Source organism: Rattus norvegicus, chromosome 8, assembly GCF_036323735.1.
Source record: "Rattus norvegicus strain BN/NHsdMcwi chromosome 8, GRCr8, whole genome shotgun sequence".
In the NCBI taxonomy this organism is placed as follows: Eukaryota; Metazoa; Chordata; class Mammalia; order Rodentia; family Muridae; genus Rattus; species Rattus norvegicus.
Window position 1 is genome coordinate 20,343,173 of NC_086026.1, and position 8,755 is coordinate 20,351,927.

An 8,755-nucleotide genomic window follows, 5' to 3' on the forward strand; every position below is an offset into this window, starting at 1 on the left:
TACACATACAGCCAACGAATAAAACCTCCAGTGCCAGAAACGATTACATCTAATCAAGTTGTTGACTGAAGGGGAATCATGGACCCCCTTAAATAATCCTGGCTATGGTCAAAGCTATCGGTTGCTCTCCAATGGTCAAAGCTGTTGGTTGACTGTAAGGTTCTATTGTTGAAGAGGCCACCTGCATAACTCACTGGACATGGAAAAGTCAAGGTGCTACCTAGATAGAGCCTCCACCCCTACTGACTAGGGTTCGTGGTACTGCAAGGCCCCAGAGGAGAAAGGTAAGCACCAACTCAACTACGAACCCCTCTGTCTACAACGGTGAGCTGCCTACAAGGTACACCTGTGCAATGGAAGCATCAAGGTTGTGGGAGTAACCATCACTATCTGGACAGATTTAAGGTTCAGTCCATGAAGTGGAACCATTGCCCAAAGAACCTGAGACTAGATAGACCGTGGACCCAAGGGGAAACCAAATACTGCTGTCCCGCTAAAGGAACACAGCAACAGACTGACACCGAAGGACATTCCGCTCTATCCAGTGCTCAGCCAGCATCAGAGAAGCTCCCTTCTGCAGCAGGTGGGAACAAATATGGAGTCCCGCAACTGGACAGTGTACAGAGAATGTGAGAGCTTGGGACACAGCCCTAAATGGGATGTCTCCATTAAATGTCTTCCTTCAGGACTTGGGGAACCCTGCAGAAGAGGAGGTGGAAGGTGTGTCAGAGCCAGAGGGGACGGAGGACACCAAGAAAACAAGTCCCTCCAGACACAGCAAGATCAATGCACGCATGAACTCAGACGGACAGCAGGCATAGGGCCTACACAGGTCTAAGTCAGATGGTGTCCCATAGCTGATAGGGAGTGGACAGAGGGCTTCAAACCTAACCCGGAATCTATCTCCAGTTGAGAACAATTCTCAAAGGAAAAATTGGTTTTCTCCAGTAAAGCCTCACTGGATTCACAAACTGTATTTGAGAGCAGGCCCCACACCCAGCAGCAGATGATCAACACAGAACAAGGTCAATGGTGTTTTTAGAAGCTTTTGTGTCCTAGCTCTGTCTAACCTTCTGTTTGTCATCTCTAAGCCCTCCAGGTCTTTGGGTTTAATATTATGGTTTCTGGTTTGTGTATCTGTGGGATTTCTGTGTGTGCTTCTGTGTCTCTGAGTTTCTTGCACTTTTTCTTCAGCTCTTCTTTTTCCTTCTGTTTGCTTTGTCCTACCCTGGTTTGTTAGTTTTTGTTCTGTTTTATTATAGTTATTTTTAGTTGCCTTTGTTTTCCTTTGTTTTTTGCTTTTCTTCAAGAGAAAGCATGAACGCAGTCCCCAACTACCACAAATTTGGGGAAATCACAGGGTCCAGCACATCCAGAGCGTCATAGATAAACCTTGCCCTGGGAAAACTACCTTCATGATCACAGTATTTCCCCTTCCTGGTAAATATGCCTGTTTGTGTTCTAATGAGAGAGAAAAAGAAGATACATGGTTGGGGAGTTGGGGAGGTTCAGAGAGGAGTTGGGAAAGAGGAAACAGTAACAAGAAAATATTGTATAAAGAAATCCATTTTCTGCCGGTCTGGGGACAGGCAGTGCTACAGTAGAGCAGAGGAAATCCAGACGGGTTGTTTCCATCTGTCCTGGGGCCTGTCTCTATAACTCCGCCACACATCTTGAGAGAGGGAGAGAAAAAAAGAAATCCATTTTCAAAATTTAAAATATATTTACATATACATATACATATATAATGCATATACATATATATTATGCTGTCCTACCCTCCTTCCGCCTTTAGACTAAGGCTCACCCAACCCCTTTACCCTTTTCAACAACTATGAAACTTGGCAGTCTTAGAGCACCACCTGGTGGAAATTTAAGATATTACACCCTTATTGTGTCTGGGAGCTGCATTATCTGCTGTAAATGAGGGGGAAATTGTAGCGCGCGCGCGCACACACACACACACACACACACACACACACACACACACACACACGCCTGCACACTACCACCAACATCAAGATAACAGGAATTACCAATTGCTGGTTATTAATATCTGTCAACATCAATGGACTTAAAATTCCCCAATAAAAAGACACAGCTGTCTTAGGTAGGGTTTTACTGCTGAGAACAGATACCATGACCAAGGCAACTCTTATAAGGACAACATTTAATTGGGGCTGGCTTACAGGCTCAGAGGTTTAGCCCATTTTGTCATGATGGGAAGCACAGCAGAGGTGGTGCTGGAGGAGCTAAGAGTTTAGCATTTAATATGCCTTACTACCTGAATGGCTGGGCACTTCCTGAGCCTCCTCTATGGTTAGCACACACTCCCTCCGGTATTCCTGAGTTAACACTTTCTAAATCTATATTTTATCTTTGCTGCCTGTTTCCTTCTGGGCAGCCCTCCCATGGGGCCGCTATCCTTTGCACTTACATTTTGGCCATCTCACCCTCCTCTCCTTCATGGTGTGGTCCATCATACATCTCTCTCATGGCAGAATTCCTTCTTCCTTCCCCTGCATTTCCTGCCTGGGAATCCTAAAAATCCTGCCTCCTTCACCCTGCTCAGACATTGGCAATTTTATGTCCCAATCAGAGGCAACTGGGGACAGGCTTCCTTTAGCCTGTGTGCAGGGCACTGCAAACAGGCTTTGTTGGGTGACACAATTAGCATGAGAACACAGCCGCTACAACTGGGTCAGGGAAGAAACAAAGAAATTAAAGACTTTCTAGAACTGAATGAAAATGACGGTACAGCATACCCAGACTTATGGGACACAATGAGAGCAGTGCTGAGAGGAAAATTCAAAGCATTAAGTGCCTTCAAGAAGAAATGGAGAGATCTTACACTAGCAGCTTAAAAGCACACCTGAAAACTCTAGAACAAAAAGAAGCAAATTCTCCCAAGAGGAGTAGATGGCAGGATTCAAAGAATCAACAAAACCGAAAGCTGATTCTTTGAGAAAAATCAACAAGATAGATAAACCTGTTGCTGTAAAATTATTTTTTAAAAAAGTGCTGTCTTTTACCCTGCACTAGGTCTGGCACCGTAGTGCCCCAAGATATCTGGTAGATGTGTCTTCATCTCAGTCAGCAAAGCATCTCGCCAGCTCTGCCCCATCCCATATCACACTGCTGATGGCCTCTCTCTGAGCCTGGCAGCAATCTCTCTACCCACCTAGTTCCCAAGGCAGGTTTCCATGCCAGAAACACACATCCCAACTCCATGGTGGCCCAGTGTCCCAGTCGCCACACACTCTCTTGAACTTAAATCACCACAGGAAAGAACACACAACACAACAACCTCTGATCCAATTGATAAGATATAATTGCCCACCTAGACATACAAAGCCCTGTACACATCCACCCCTTAAGAACATTCATAACAACCTGTAAAGGTGCAGAGAGGAATCTTAACATCAGCTTCCATGTTCTCTCAGCTGCTTCCCTCTTCGTTCCAGTCTCCTCCTCTTCCCTAAAAGTTTTCTCCTGACCATCCTCTTTCTCATCCAATGACAGGCCTCATTCTATCTTGTACCTGCCTTCACCTGCATAATGACATCATCCTACATAAACCCGTAACCAAACTAACTAAAAGGCACAGAGACAGACAGTATCCAAATTAACAAAATCAGAATGAAAAGGGAGACATAACAACAGAAACTGAGGAAATTCAAAGAATTAGGTCTTACTTTAAAAGCCTATACTCCACAAAATTGAAAAATCTAAACAAAATGGATATTTTTATTGATAAATACCACTTACCAAAGTCAAGATCAGCTAAACTATTTAAACAGTCCCACAACCCCTAAAGAAATGGAAGCAATCATTAAAAGTTTCCCAACCCAGAAAAGGCCAGGGTTAGGTGATTTTTTTTAGCTTAGAATTCTGCCAGGGTTTCAAAGAAGAGCTAGTATCAATACTCCTTAAACTATTCCACAAAATAGAAACAGAAGAAACATTGTCAAACTCATCCTATGAGGCTACAGTCACCCTGATACCCAAACCACACAAAGACTCAATAAAGAAATAAAGAAAGAGAATGTCAGACCAATTATTCATGAATATTGAATCCAAAACCACACAAAAAAATCATTCACCATAATCAATTAGGCTTCATCCCAGGGATGCAGGGATGGTTCAATACATGAAAATCCATCAATGTAATCCACCATATAAACTAACAAAGAAAAAAAAAAACACATAATCGTCTCATTAGATGTTGAAAAGGCCTTTGACAAAATTGAACATCCCTTCATGTTAAAAGTCTTGGAGAAATTAGGGATACAAGGTTCATACCTAAACATAATAAAGACAATGTATAGCAATCCAGTAGGCAACATCAAATTAAATGGAGAGAAACTTAAGGCAATTCCACTAAAATCAAATCAGGGACAGGGCAAGGCTCACTCTCTCCCTCTCTATTCAACATGGTACTTGAAGTTCTAGCCAGAGCAGTAAGAAAGCAGTAGGAAAGCAGGGAATACAAATGGGAAAGGGAGAAGGTAAAGCGTCACTATTTGCAGATGACAGGATAGTATACATAAGTGACCCCAAATTCTACCAGAGAACTCCTACAGCTGATAAACAACTTCAATAAAGTGGCTGGGTACAAAATCAACTAAAAATAGAAAAATCAACAGCCCTCCTTTATACAAACGGGCTTAGAAGGAAATTAGGGAAACAACACCCTTTGCAATAGCCACAAATAATATAAAATACCTTGGTATAACTTTAACCAAGCAAGTGAAAGATCTGTATGACAAGAACTTCAAGTCTCTGAAGAAATCTAAGAAGATATGAGAAGATGGAAAGATCTCCCCTGCTCAGGGATTGGCAGGATTAACATAGGAAAAATAGCTGTCTTACCAAAAACAATCTACAGATTCAGTGCAATCCCCATCAAAATTCCAACGTAATTCTTTACAGACCTTGAAAATACAATTCTCAGCTTCATATAGAAAAAAACATAAAATCCAAGATAGTCACAACAATCCCGTATAATAAAAGAACTTGTGGGGGAGTCACCATCCTTAATTTCAAGGTGTAGTGCAGAGCAACAGTAAGAAAAATTGCACGATGCTGGCATAAGAACAGACAGGTTGAGCCATGGAATAGACTCAAAGACCCAGAAATAAACCCACACACCTATGAACACTTGATTTTTGTCACAGAAGCCAAAACCATACAATGGAAAAAGGAAGCATGTGAAACAGATGGTTCTGGTCTAACTGGATGTCTGCATTTAGAACGTTGCAAATAGACCCATATTTATCATCTTGAACAAAAGTCAAACCCAAGTGGATCAAAGACCTCAACATAAAACCGGACACACTAAATCTAAGAGAAGGCCGAGTGGGGAACTGCGTTGAGCACACTGGCAGAGGAGAATGGCTAAGATCAAAAACTCAAGTGAACATACACCATGACCAAGGCAACCCTTATAAAGGACAACATTTAATTGGGGCTGGCTTACAGGTTCAGAGGTTCAGTCCATTATCATCAACACAGAAACATGGCAGCATCCAGGCAGGCAGGGTGCGGGAGGAGCTGAGAGTTCTGTCTTCATCTGAAGGCTCCTAGTTGAAGATTCTCTTCCTGGCAGCTAGGCTGAAAGTGTTTAAGCCCATCCCACAGTGTCACACCTATTCCAACAAGGCCACACCTCTTCTTAGTAGCACCGCTCCCTAGGCCAAACAAATATAAACCAACACACTATGCTGCACCCTACAGACCCAAAGAAACTAATTAACAAGGAGGACCCAAGGGAGGGTGTGTGAATTTCACTCAGAACAGGAATAAAATAGACATCAGAAGTGGATAAAGGGAGCGGACTGTGGAAGAGGGGAGGTGGAAGGGCCGGGGTGGGGGGATCAGGTGTGGGGAGAGTAATGGGAGACCAGAGGAGAAAACTAAAATGGGTCATCTCCGGGGAGCATCTCTGGGGCAAGTCAGAGACCTGGGGTAGGGAGGCTCCCTGGAGTGTATGCTGGTGACCCTAGCTGAGACTCCTAGCAGTGGGGGATATGGAGACTGAAGTGGCTATCTCCTGTAGCCAGGAGAAACTCCCAGGGGAAGGAAGGGAACACCAACCCATTCACAAAACCTTCAATCCTAAATGTGCCTACAAGATGTGCAAGGACAAAGATATGCAGAGACTGAGGGAATGGCCAACCAAAGGCTGGCCCAACCTGAGATCCATCGCATGAGGAGAGCCAACCCCTAGCACTGTTACTGATGTTCTGCTGTGCTTGCAGACAGGAGCCTAGTGTAACTGACTCCTGAGAGCCTTCATCCAGCAGTGGATGGAAACAGATGCAGAGACCCACAGTCAAACACCAGGCAGAGCTCCTGGAGTCTTGTGCAAGGGTGGGGGATAGAATTGAGCAAATTGAAAAAGCCAAGGACACCAAATAAAGACCATAGAATCAACTAACTTGGGCCAAGAGGGCTCACAGAGACGGAGCCACCAACCAAAGAACATGCAGGGGCTGGACTCAGGCCTCCTACAGATGTAATAGATGCACGGCTTGCTCTTCATGTGGGTCCCCTGACGTTTGGAGCAGGGGCTGACTCTCACTCAGTTGCCTGCCTTTGGATCCCCTTCCCCCAGCTAGGCTGTCTTGTTTGGCCTCAGTGAGAGATCATGCACTTAGTCCTGCTGGGACTTGAAGTGCCAGGATGGGATGGTACCCATGGGGGGGTTACCCCTTCTCTGAGGAGGAAAAGGGGAATAGAGGAGTGGGATGTGAGGGTGGGACTAGGAGGAGAGGAGGGAGTGGGGGCTGTGATCAGGATGTAAAGTGAGTTAGTTAATTAATTAACTAGGTTTTTACAAGTTCCCAGAATTCTAAATATAAGCTATCTGTAGTTAAGCAAAAATCATGCCCCTCCTTGTTCACGGTTGAAATCATAGTCCCTGCTGTGAAGCAACCTCTTATCCCACACCCAGGACTAAACAGAAAACAAATTCACATAATATAACTGGGTTTTTAAAGAAACCAAAATTCTCACCACACATACACACACGCACGCACACACACACACACACACACACACACACACACACACACACACACGCACGCACGCACACACACGCACACTACGTGTACATGACTGACTGGGTGAGACCTGTCACATTATTGAGGTTTCATCAAAAAGAACTGATTGTGAATATAAGCCACAGCCTTGTATATCTTCACAGCAACATCTAGACTGATATAATATCTGACCAAGAAGTGGGACACCGCGTTTTGATGTGTGACATTCACCATCAGTGGGGCCTGAGCCCGTAGAGCGACTGACTGGCTCGACATGCCGGGAATAGGGAGACATGGCAAGTGTTCTTGGGGAAAGCATGGCCCCCTTATCACTGTCTCATTGCCATGTGGAAATGAGCGTTAGCCAAATTTCCCAACCTGCTCTAGGCCTCCTGCACAGTGAGGTGCAGCCAGGCTGGGGTTGCGCGCAGTGCCCTGATTGGTGTGATGCTCCATTCATGGTCTTCCTTCTGACTTCCCCCAAGCTCTGATCGGCACTGGGGTTAAGTTCACAACGGCCAAATCTACCCTGACTGTAGCCTCCAACCAGGCATGTGGATCTGTTCTTGGAAATTCATTACCCACTCCGACTGTTAAGCAGACCTATATCAGGAATCTGGGTCTCTAAACAATGCAAACTCCTGTGTGGTAATGGCATCTTTTCTCTCCAAGTACAGGGACCTAGAGTCTTGAGATTTTTCCCACTTCTATTCCCACACGTCACAGAGCAATTGTGGCTAGCTATAGAAGTCCGTCCTGCTCTGCTCTCTCCAAAATGCCCTCAAGATGATGTGGTGGTTAGAATGTGCTTGGCCCGTGGGAAATAGCATCATTAGGAGGTATGGCCTTATTGAAGGAGGTATAGCCTTGTCAGAGGAAGTGTGTCACTGTGTGGGCGGACTGTGAGGCTCCTAAATTCAACCTCCACCCAGTGGGACAAAGAGAGATTCGGTCTTCGACTGTCTGTCTTTAGATCCAGATGTAGAACTCTCAGCTCCTCCAGCTCCACGTCTGCCTGGATGCTGCCATGCTTCCTGTCAAGATAATGGTAAGACAGCCCCAATTAAATGCTTTCCTTTAAAAGTGTTGCCTTGGTCATGGTGTCTCTTCACAGCAATGGAAACAAACTATGACAGACGATAACCATGGTAGACTGACTGGCAACACATGCATTTGATGTGTTAAGCCTAGTTCCTTAACAATAAAGTCCTCTCTGAAAATGTAGCACTTGCCTAGTATATTAGTCAGGGTTCTCTAGAGTCACAGAAATTATGGAATGTCTCTTTATATATATTTAAAGGAAACTATTGGAATCATTTATAGTCTGTAGTATAACTAACCCAACAATGGACATCCGTGAATAGGAAGCCCAAGAAACTAGTAGTTGTTCAGTCCCACGAGGCGAGGTATTTCAGCTGCTTTCTGTAGAAGCTGGAATCCTGAAGAATTAGGTTCCAAGAGACGTGCTGGCATGTGCAAGCAGGTGAAGAAGAGAGAGTCTTCCTTCTTCCAATGTCCTTACATGGCGCAGATTAAAGACGTGTACCACCGCACCTGGATATAAGCTTTTCTTTACTTGGAACTTGCTTTGTCCCAGGCTGGTCTTGAACTCAGATCTGCTTGCCTCAGTCTCCTGGGGTTAAAGGCTTGTACCACTTTGTGTGGACCTAAGCTTTTCCTGGTCACTGTGCCTCAAGATCCAGATCAAAAGC

The 8,755-nt window shown here is 44.7% G+C and overlaps 1 non-coding gene and 1 pseudogene across 1 annotated transcript; one reads left to right on the plus strand and one right to left on the minus strand.

The window, feature by feature from the left end:
• Positions 1-1,306: 1,306 nt before the first annotated feature.
• LOC120094416 (U1 spliceosomal RNA) lies at positions 1,307-1,448 on the minus strand (annotated as a pseudogene).
• A 104-nt stretch (positions 1,449-1,552) lies between these two features.
• Positions 1,553-1,672, plus strand: LOC120094473 (small nucleolar RNA SNORA55). The gene has a single exon (XR_005488782.1). It is a non-coding gene; the product is annotated as a small nucleolar RNA SNORA55 (small nucleolar RNA).
• Positions 1,673-8,755: the final 7,083 nt, after the last annotated feature.